General features: G+C 41.6%; 1 pseudogene; it reads right to left on the reverse strand.

Moving 5' to 3' along the window:
• Positions 1 to 6,522: 6,522 nt before the first annotated feature.
• LOC111524496 lies at positions 6,523 to 7,131 on the reverse strand (annotated as a pseudogene).
• Between the last annotated feature and the right edge of the window lie 1,047 nt (positions 7,132 to 8,178).

Below are 8,178 nucleotides of genomic sequence, written 5' to 3' on the forward strand. Positions count from 1 at the left end.
ATGTCTTTTATTTCTTTTTCTAAATTTTTTTATTTTTATTATTTATTTTTTCTTATTATACTTTAAGTTCTAGGGTACATGTGCACAACATGCAGATTTGTTACATATGTATACATGTGCCATGTTGGTGTGCTGCACCCATTAACTCATCATTTACATTAGGTATATCTTCTAATGCTATCCTCCCCGCATCCCACAATAGGCCCCGGTGTGTGATGTTCCCCTTCCTGTGTCCAAGCGATCTCATTGTTCAATTCCCACCTATGAGTGAGAACATGCAGTGTTTGGTTTTCTGTTCTTGCGATACTTTGCTGAGAGTGATGGTTTCCAGCTGCATCCATGTCCCTACAAAGGACATAAACTCATCCTTTTTTATGGCTGCATAGTATTCCATGGTGTATATGTGCCACATTTTCTTAATCCAGTCTGTCACTGATGGACATTTGGGTTGATTCCAAGTCTTTGCTATTGTGAATAGTGCCACAATAAATATACGTGTGCATGTGTCTTTATAGCAGCATGATTAATAATCCTTTGGGTATATACCCAGTAATGGGATAGCTGGGTCAAATGGTTATTTCTAGTTCTAGGTTCTTGAGGAATCACCACACTTTTCCCACAATGGTTGAACTAGTTTACAGTCCCACCAACAGTGTAAAAGTGTTCCTATTTCTCCGCATCCTCTCCAGCACTTGTTGTTCCCTGACTTTTTGATGATTGCCATTCTAACTGGTGTGAGATGGTATCTCATTGTGGTTTTGATTTGCATTTCTCTGATGGCGAGTGGTGATTATTGTATTGGATTTGTGCAAAAGTAATCATGGCGTTTACCATTAAAAGTAATAGCAAAACCACAATTACTTTTGCACCAACCTGATAGTTGTCCCTTTAATAAAATCTTTCTTATTACATTTGATACTTTTTGCATAAGTTTATATTATCTGAAATTAATAATTATTTTTATTGTATTTCTTGCTAGTTTTCATCTAAAGTCTTGCTCTGTCACCCAGGCTGGAGTGCAGTGGCATGATCTCTGATCACTGTAACCTCTGCCTCCTGGGTTTAAGTGATTCTCCTGCTCAGACTCCCGAGTAGCTGGGATTACAGGCATGTGCCACCATGCCTGGATAATTTTTGTATTTTTAGTAGAGAGAGGGGTTTTTTCATGTTGGCCAGGCTGGTCTGGAACTCCTGACCTCAAGTGATCTGCCTGCCTTGGCCTCCCAAAATGCTGGGATTACAGGTGGGAGCCACTGCACCTGGCCTCCCCTAAAGTTTTATTCAAATTTTACTTCCAGTCATCTTAAATTTGTTGTATTTGAGTGTTTTAAATCAATTTATATTATATTTTTATTTTACTTTTTAAGATTGATTTTTAGAAATAACATTTTGAGATATAATTGACATACTATACAATTATTGAAAACATTATGCTAAATAAAGAATCCAGTCACAGAAGACCATCTAGCGTGTGATTCCATTTATATGAAATGTTCAGAGTAGGCAAATCTATAGAGACAGAAAATAGATTAAATTATTTTTATAACATAAATGAAATATTTTTAATAGTGGATTTTGTGTCTGCCTCTTAGTCTGCATATAATTAATTTATGGTTTTGGAATAAAACATGATGGAATAAAACACTTAAAAAATAGACATAGCATTTCAGAATAACATGTTTTTAAGTTGCTTGCCTATATGTATTGGTTCTTCTGGATAATTAGAAAACCTGATCACATGAATTGGGTGAAGAGATTTCCCAGACCTCATCCTCCTCTTTTCTGGTTGCCACAAAATATTTTGAGGATTCTGAGATTATGTTCTGTGAGGTTTCTTGAGTGTTTTTTATTTATTTATAAATGTCTTAGAACTTAAGAGGTACCATGACTGGAAAACTCATCTGACATCACAGAGAGCCCCACTGTAGAAAACACAAGGATGCTAGCCGTGTTGAAAAAGGCAAACATGTCAGTAACCCTGGCCTATGCTGCCAAGTTGAAAGGAAGGGATAAGTCTGTGGTATCCTGACGTGGCTAGAATTTCTATAATGGAGAAGATGGAGAGAAAACTGGAAGTGAGTATGGCCAGTACCATTTTCAGCTTTCCTGGACTTTGTCAATAGAGCTTTCCCCTACAAACTCCACATTAAAATTTTAAAAAGGATATGCCTGCTTTTTCCAACCCATTGAAACACATCTCTTGCCTTTTATTTATTAATAGAAAATTGTGACTTCAGTAATCTTGACATTCTCACTACTTTGTATGAATCTGGATGAGCGATGGATTGAGAGTGCATATTTTATTATTGCTGATTAACATCTGATCTCCTAATGCTGGGACTAAGGCATCATAGTAGGTGACTATGGCAGAAACTGCTGGTGGATTGCTAATTGCCCAGCCTAATTTCTTCTTTTTTCAACAAACAAAACCCTGTGTATTTGTGTATGTATGTATTTGGCAGCTGGCCAAATTCAAGCTAACCTTCCTTATGGCTAGGTGAATACACATTCCTGAGTTGGGACAATGACATTAAGCATTAAGCTTTGAGTGACACTTTTGGAAAGTCCGCAGAAGCAGTTTCAGCTGAGGAGTGTATCTTCTTTGCCTTTCTGCTCCTTTTCCTTCATACTGTGTGGGAGATGTAAATGAAATCTATTGTTCTAGCGCCATCTTCGTCTGTGAGATGAGCTTAAGCATGGAAGCCATATATTCTGGTAGTAGAACATAAAGATCAAGGATGCTTGGTTTCCTCTTCACCACAGGTGAGCCATTAAGTCTTGGATGGGATATCTTTGGACTTCCATTAGCTGAAATAGATCAATGGTTACTTTATTTAATCATAATTTTATTTTATTTTATTTTTGATTACATGTTTTAATTCTGGCAAATACAATAGGGCTCGGCTATGGCTGCAAAGCCCTGAGCACAGGCAAACAAAATTTTGTATTCTGAATGAAGAGAAGTTTTAAAACATCCAAAGCATACAGAAAAAAGACTGGATAAATAACCAAAGGGGAATCTGAAGTAAACAGTCATGATAGAGAATAAGTGAATCAGAGCCAACAGATCTGGAGTTAGAGATTAGAAGGATCTCCAAGAGGGCAAGTAGGGAATGTTTAATGGCTCATCTGTAAATGAGCTGGAGAAACAGAGGCAAGCATAATCTGATCCTTCCCATCCTTGAAGCAAAGCTTAGGAAAGCATTAATGTACCACAGAGTGTTCAAAATTTGGGTGTCATCCTCCAGTAAATGCCACTCTGATTGTTCAGATACTTGGAGTGTCCCACAGCTGTGTCAGGAATGTACAACCTCTTATATTAGACCTGACGTTTTGCTAGGGTCAGATGGCTAAGGCTCAGGGTCAAAGACAGGCTTCCAGTGGGTTGGATAGAATAGAAATTGATTAAATATGGGATAGATGTGCATGAAGGGAGACAGTTTGAGATGAGCTATGGGAATAGAATGTTTCATCATTTTTGAAGGAGCCCAAGAACTGTTCCTCCAGCTTTCAGCATGGCAGATAGTATAGGTATTCAGGAGATAGTCAGGGATGAGTCCCCCTCCCTTGATGTCTTCTAAAATTGACAGTCCCTTGCACACCGTAGAAAGAAATCAGTTGTTTTGAGTGTCCAGAGAGGTGTGAGAGGTGGTGTACATAATTGATGCATAAACTGGCTAGGGTTGCTATAAGAAAGTGAGCCATTTGGGTGAGTTTATCTAGTGGAGTTCCACGATCTCTTATTTGGAACTCCTGAATGTGCTCCAGAATTACAAGTTTTTTTTTTTTTTTAGAAAGGAAAATATTGCATGTTATATGATAGCCACAGAAGAGTATGTGGCAATAAGCTGCAATCCAATTTGCTGATATTTATGCAGCAATATGATAAATATTAGCATTCAGAAGATTATAAAAACTATAAATAGCCTCATGTCAGTTCTCTGATCTCAGAGTTCTCTGTTCTCAAAGTTTCTTGGATTTTGATATTGTGGATAAGAGACCATGGACCATTATTATCAGGAGATTATTATGTCAATGAATGTCTAAGATGAAATCTATGTTTGGGAATAAAGGGTCCATCTACTGGGAGCTTGTCATACCAGAAGCTGCATGAAAGAACTAACTTCCCTTATAGATGTGAAGTTTATTAGACCATGTACTAGTTCTTTTAACCCCCTGTTTACATTCTTGTGCTTTTAATTTTAATCCACTTTTTTTCAGACTGGACTGTACCTTTTAGTAATTTTAGATCCCTAAGTGTTGTATTATATGAGACTTGGCATTTCTGAGAATGTCTTTCTATTTTCCTCACACGTGAATGACAACTTGACTGAGTAGTAGAAAATGGTTTTTCCTCTCTTAACATGCTGTGGCAACTTCTCTATTAACCTAACAGTGCATATTTATTTATTTGTATATATCATTGTATATTTATTTGTAGTATTAACTAGTGTCCTGGCCTAAATGCTTGTTGGACATTTTCTTTATTATAAGTTAAAAATTTGTCTGGATGTGTCTATTTATTAACTTTATTTGGAGCATGATGAGATCTTTAGATATGTATACATTTCAGCTAAATAGATTTTTCCTTGATTTATTGCACCCGTGCCAATTATTTTGATTTCCTTTTCAAGTCTATCTATAGTTCTTAGTTTGGAATTTTATTCTTCCTCCTCTATATCTAGTGTGCCTGCATTGTTTCCAACTATTTATTCCTGTCCTTTGACTTATGAAATAACTTTTCAACTTTGTATTTCAAATTATGAATGCATTTTTCTCCAGTGTAAATTCTACTCTGATGTACAGTAAACCCTTATTGCCTTGTTAGCTTTCTTATCTTATATGTCCATTTTCATTTTAGTTTTTTCATTTTTTTTTTCTTTAATGTCATTTGTTTTCCACTTGGTCTCAGCATATTCTGACCTTGTGACTTTCAGGTCCTGTATCTTATTGTCAAAAGTTTTCTAGAATGTTATTTTGGTTTCTGTAGCAAATTGTTTTCAGAAGACTGTTCTTCCCTTTCATATTTAAGATAACTTTTTGTGTGTGTGTGTGTGAAGTTAAAAATAATAGATTACATGTTGTTTTTCTTTTAGTTTCTACCACTGGATGTGCTCCTTGGATCTAGGTGTCAGTCAGAGCCTTTCCTCGTATTTATAGCATGAAGGTAAGTTGATGTACGTAGCTCAGTTCTCACTGTCTATCAGGTGCTTATCTAGGGCAGCTCTGTTGTGTATAACTGTGATCGTTTCCTATCTCTGTGTGTATTTCTCTGACACTTCGAGGAAACAGGTTATGCAAAGACTGCAGCCTTTCCCTTGCACAGTTACCAGGGCACTTCTTGCTTCATTCGCTTGCAGAAGTTATTTTTTTCTTTTTCTTTTTTTTTATGGAAACATAATTACTTTAGAGCAGTGAGTCATTTTTTATGTCTGGATGTTTTCTGGGAGTTCAAACTCCCTGCATGTAGGAATATGGTGTCTGAGGGTGGAGGTGGGGTGGGGTTAGGAGTATGTGGATAGTTCAGTAACATTCTGCTGCCTTAAAAATCAGTGCTTTTGTCTAGGGGTCAACTGCCTGTTTTGCTGTTTGGCTTATAGGATGGTCTGTGAGGGAGGTGTAGATAATGGGGAGAAGCAGTATTTCAGTTTTCTTTCAGGTACAAAGGGAACAATGTTTCATGAAGTGAAAAATGGGCTATTCATATTTCATCTGGAACTTCCTTCTTTGGGAGTGATCTGCTCTACCAGTCTGCCTGCTGTTAGAGAGGTCGAGATGGTCCTGCCAGCCATACGCTGCTGCTGGTGTCTCTGTGGGCATGACCTAGGGCTGGCATTTGGTGAGATATCTTTCTGCATCTGGTGGTCCATCCTATCAGCCCTGTGTTCTAGATTCCCCAGTGACTGACATTTAGCCAGTCTCCTCTGTCACTCTCCAGTGACACGCACACACTGTTGGCACGAACTGCAGATGTCATGCTCCTCTGCAGAGAGCCTCAGTGTGCATCTGTAGTAGGAGGACGCCAGTGAGGACTGCCCTGTCACTGCTGAGCTGGTGCCAACCGTGCCTGGTCTACACTCCCGGTCTGCCAAACGTCCCAGCAAGGTTCTTCACAACAACTCTTCTGATCCAGGATCACATATCACATGTGCTTTGATGCCTGCTTGTGAACAATTTCACCTCCTGAGATGTCCATTTTGGGAGTGTGAGCCTTCCTCTCCTGGTGACAGCTGACTGAGGCCGTCCAGCCTCAGATCACACTGGGAACGGATGCATAAGAAGATCTGGGGAAAGGGGCCCACCAGGATGTTCTGCCCTGTGGGGGGCATCCAGGGACAGTCTATCCAGGTGAAGCGGAGGCCACTCCCGCTTGCTCCCTCACCCTCATGCTGACAGCAGTGAGCTGACCATAGCCCTGGGGAGCCCCACAGGGAGACTGGCCTCCCCAGCACACGCCCAGCAGTGCGAGATGCAGTCGTCACAGAGGCAGGTATATGACACCACGGACATGCCACGTACCCCTCATTGGGACCAAGGTCCACTGAGAAGCCACAAAGGCCATGCTTCCAGCAGTGACTGTGGTGGCAGGACCGTCAGGAGGCCATGAGTGCCCCGGCTCCCCTCTGGTGGTTCACCTGCCCACTTGCACCTGGGGTGGCCCCTCCAATGCGGTCCCAAGAGCAGAACACCCCCCAGGCAACACGTCTGATGAAGGCCAGCAGTGTGAGTTCTCTGGTGTTTGGTGACGCCAGAGCTGTGCTGAAAGGCCTTCCCACACTGCTCACACTTGAAGGGTTTCTTTCTGGTGTGGACCCTCTGATGGAGAATGTGGTCTTTCTTGTGCTTAAAGATCTGCCTGCATTCACTGCACTAGTAGGGCTTCTTCCTCTGAAAAGGAATGAACAGGGGAACCCCCTCAAAGGCGTTTTTAAATGAAGCGTGGAAGGCGTCAAAGATGTGCTCTTCTTCTTCAGGACTCAGGCGGGGCTCTGTGCGGGGCTTCTTGGGCACAGTGGGCCTCTCAGGTGGCTTTCTATCCCCCTACGCCTTCTCTCTGAGCATGCTCTTCTGCGCATCGGCTTTCTCCCTCCGGGTCGGCATCTTCTTTTTTCTGCCTGCAGGCTTCTGCATCTTCTCTGTTCCTTGGAAGCGTGAGGGCTGAGGAACTGCTGACTTCTCTTTTGTTGGCGCCACTTCAAGAATGGCTTGCTTCCCACACAACTCTCCATGCTCCCAGGGCAGTACTGACACTGCACTGGGAGGCCAAGGGCCACCATTCTCTTGCTGGAAACGAGGGGCGACGAGGACCTCCCACTGCAGAGCACGGATGGGCCCCGGCCCTACCAGGACTGCTGGAGAGCGAGGCAGGGCAGGCACACCTCTGGCTGGAGCCAGGGGTGGGAAAGGGGCGCCCTCTTCACGGGATCCCCATGCTCCCTGCCCACGTCCCCGATAGCCCTCGGCACCCGCAGAAGCTGTTCTTTTGTTGAAACTAAATTGTTGCTCATAAAATAAATAGGTATTGACTTCTAAGGCACATATTCTATTGATGTCAGCATATATGCATTGCTGCTTACTATACAATGACAATAGACAATATTTTTGAAACGTTTTATTATGGTGTATTAGTCCGTTTTTACAATGCTGATAAAAGCGTACTCGAGACTGGGCAAGTTACACAAGAAAGAGGTTTATCGGACTTACAGTTCCACATGGCTGGAGAGGCCTCACAATCATGGTGGAAGGTGAAAGCGATGTCTCACCTGGCAGCAGACAAGAGAAGAGGGAGCTTGTGCAGGGAAACTCCTGTTTTTAAAACCATCAGATCTCATAAGATGCATTCATTATCACAAGAACAGCTCAGGAAAGACTTGCCCCCATAATTTAATCACCCCCCACTGGGTTCCTCCCACACACGTAGGAATTGTGGGAGTTACAATTCAAAATGAGATTTGGGTGGAAACACAGCCAAATCATATCATTCTGCCCCTGGCCCCTCCCAAATCTTATGTCTTCACATTTCAAAACCAATCATGCCTTCCCAACAGTCCCCCAACATCTTAACTCATTTCAGCATTAACTAAAAAAGTCCACAGTCCGATGTCTCATCTAAGTCAAGGCCATTCCCTTTGGCCTATGAGCCTGTAAAATCCAAAGGAATTTATTTACTTCCTACAT

The sequence above is a fragment of the Piliocolobus tephrosceles genome, chromosome 6 (assembly GCF_002776525.5).
Source record: "Piliocolobus tephrosceles isolate RC106 chromosome 6, ASM277652v3, whole genome shotgun sequence".
Taxonomy (NCBI): Eukaryota; Metazoa; Chordata; class Mammalia; order Primates; family Cercopithecidae; genus Piliocolobus; species Piliocolobus tephrosceles.